Source organism: Cryptomeria japonica, chromosome 10 (assembly GCF_030272615.1).
Source record: "Cryptomeria japonica chromosome 10, Sugi_1.0, whole genome shotgun sequence".
Classification (NCBI taxonomy): domain Eukaryota; kingdom Viridiplantae; phylum Streptophyta; class Pinopsida; order Cupressales; family Cupressaceae; genus Cryptomeria; species Cryptomeria japonica.
This window is the reverse complement of record NC_081414.1, coordinates 116,522,279-116,525,475: the sequence shown is the minus strand read 5'-3', so window position 1 is coordinate 116,525,475 and position 3,197 is coordinate 116,522,279.

Here is a 3,197-nt window from a genome sequence, read left to right as displayed (position 1 = left end):
CATATTAAGTTTTAGTAGTATATCGTGCTTATCATGCTTCTTTTTTGTTTGATATAAGGGATCATCTCATGGGCTACAATAATTCCATCTTGAACCTATCTCCCTACCCAAAAAAAAAAATCTCCTCAAAGATAATATCATCCATGCATCATTTTTTGACTTAATTTCATAACCTTAGTAAATATCTTATATATTATGTTTCATGAGAAAATGGAACGATAGACATCTAAATATTGAGTATTTTTTATCTTTGGGATGGATAAAAACATTGTATTCCATGCCTCGGGTGTAGCTCTTGTTTTTTACTACACTCTCTTGTAGCTAGCTAAATATCTTGGCCAAGAATATACCAAAATTTATGGAAAAAGCCATTTTGGAAGCCATCTAGACCTATATATTTCCTTGCACCAAGCGAGAAATATTCCACCTTAATCTCGTCTATAAAACATTTTTCCATTAAGGCCTCATAATGCTCTCTTAAAATGATACTTGGGATGTTAGCCAATAATAAATTTTGAGCTTCTATGTTCATATTCAACAGTTCTAAGAGAATGATATTCCAATTGTAAGTGAGAGCTTTGTCTTGGTTTAAATTTGAATGTTTAAATTACATAAGATTTACCATTTAGGGATGAAGTTTTATAATATGTAATTTAAGGTTTGTGGTTCACTTTCAAGATCCAAATTTTCACTTTAAGGGCTCAACATTTAGTGTTTAAAATTAAAATTCAGTAGTTTATATTGAGTGTTGACCATTATGTGTTCAATTTTAGTTTTTTATTACATGACCTTTGACATTAAGATCCATTGTTAATGGCTTAAGAATAAAAGCAATATTTAGTAGTTAGAGTTGAGTTTGAAGCATAAAGTTCGAGTTTTAAGGTTTGGGTTTTGGGTTCTTGCTTGAAATTTTACCATTCAAACTTAGGGATTAATGTTTAAGCTTCACACTATTAAGTTCATTACTTAAGGAAGGTTCAACATTTAGGCTTCACTATTTAGAGTTCGTGGTTTAGGGTTTAGGCTCAAATTCAAGATCTAAATTTCAACTTTAAGGGTTCAACATTTAATGCTTAACATTGAGAATTTTGTCTATATTGAGTACTCATCATTTCATGTTGAAAAATTAACTATTTACCTACATGGTTCAACATTGAGTTCCATTATAATAGTTCCAAAATCAAGGTACATGGTTCAACCTTTGCTATTTAGGGCTGGTTTTAAGAAATATAATTTAGGTTTCAAAGTTTTGGGTTCTTAATTGAATGTCTAGTGTTCAAATTTAGGCATTGATGTTTAGCTTCAAAATCTCGGGCTCATTACTTAAGTAGAGTTCAATATTTGGGGTTGAGGGTTCACATTTAAGGTCTAAATTTCAACTTGAAGGGTTCAATATTCAATCTTTAGCATTAAAATTTACTTGTATATATTGAGTACTCATTATTTCATGTTTGAATTCAATTATTTTTGTAAGAGATGAAATTTGACTCTATTAAAGAAGGTCTTTCTTTAAGTGTGGTTTCAATCAATTGCACTCTAGAGTAAAACACCAAAGGTTTATCTTTACATTACTTTTTTATTAATATTAAATGTTGATACCCTTTTCCAATGTTTGATTTTAAACTAGAGATTATGCTAATAAAATTGAAGTAAAATGCTATAAGAAATAAACTGGTCAAAATAATGAAGAAGAGAGAAATTAATATAATTTTGTAATCAAAGAATCAAGAAATATAGAAAAGAAGGAACCTAGAATGAAAAATTGAGACTCTCTATAGTGGGTATTAATGATTTTTAAGGATTTTTCCATGATGTGTTGTCATCTTGAGTAAATCACTGGTAGATTTGGGTAAACAACTAGATCACTAGTGCCATCAACTGGATCTCTATCTCTCTCTACGACTGGCTATGTATCTTCAACTGGGTCACCCACATTTGCTCCTTCCTTGCTCCCTACGCCTTAGCTTACTCTACTCTAGCCTCTGCCTTCTTTGCCTTTGATGTTGTTGCTTATGCCCTAGCTACTAGTTCTATTAAAAAAGTCTAAATTATAGTCAAATCTAAGAACTCAACACTTTCATGCAGAAAAACAAAAATGAACAATGTTGTACAATAACAACAACATGAATGATTTAATAGCTAATAGTATCAATAATTTTATGTATATAAATTTTAGAAAATGATAAGCAAATAAAGGAAGGAGATAGACAACACCAGTTGACTATAGATTGAAAAATTCTTCTTTGAAATAACATGCAATACTGTAGAATGAAATTAAAAAATGGTGGTCATTTAGGGGATTGCCTTAATCGAACCCTACATTGGTCTTTCAACCACCATAGACAACCTTTATTTTTGATATATTTTTTAAATAAAATAACAAATAAAGTGTAAAATGACATGTTAAATGATAATGATAATGACAATAGTGACTATCATCCCAAGCACAAGAGGTACAAGAGCTCTTAGCACCCAAGGATCAAAGTATAGATAAGCAACATAAAAGAAGAAAATGACCAACAAAATAAGAACAATGTCACCTTAAGAGCTTGAAGTTACTAAGCAAAATGTTGTTGACCAACATAAACTATTGTCACAACTTCACATCTATCACTAGCAATCAAAATAGTCTACATGAACAATTAGCTCTAATAAAAATATTCATGTAATGAGCATGGAGGTTGTTGGTTCTTTGCTTGAAAATTTCCAAGAGAATATTGGAATGAAAAATAATAATTTTCTCTCAAAATTAAAATAAATGAAAGCAATATAAGATCAAACAATTGCCTAAATAGTGTTCAAATTTGTTACTTTCTTTAGTGTCAAATATGACAGAGATAAATACATGCTTGAATGGCCATTGGAATCATATATTTTCATAGAAGACTAGAACATTGCACAAACATTAGCGTGTTTCATTGACATTTACATAAAGCTCTCTTATCTAAGAAATTTAGACTCAGTAAATATCCAACAAGCTAGAAGCATTACAAGCATTATGAAAAATATAATAGAAGAGTGACAAAAGCTTACTTTAGGAAAATTCATATAAACAGACCATATTGAGCATAAGATATAGCATGAAATTGCCAAGGTAATTTTTGACATTACATTTCCCCCCCACTTTAGTTAGTGTACGATATAATTGAATACGCGCACTAACATAAATGCAAGAATTATAAAATATATGAAAGGAT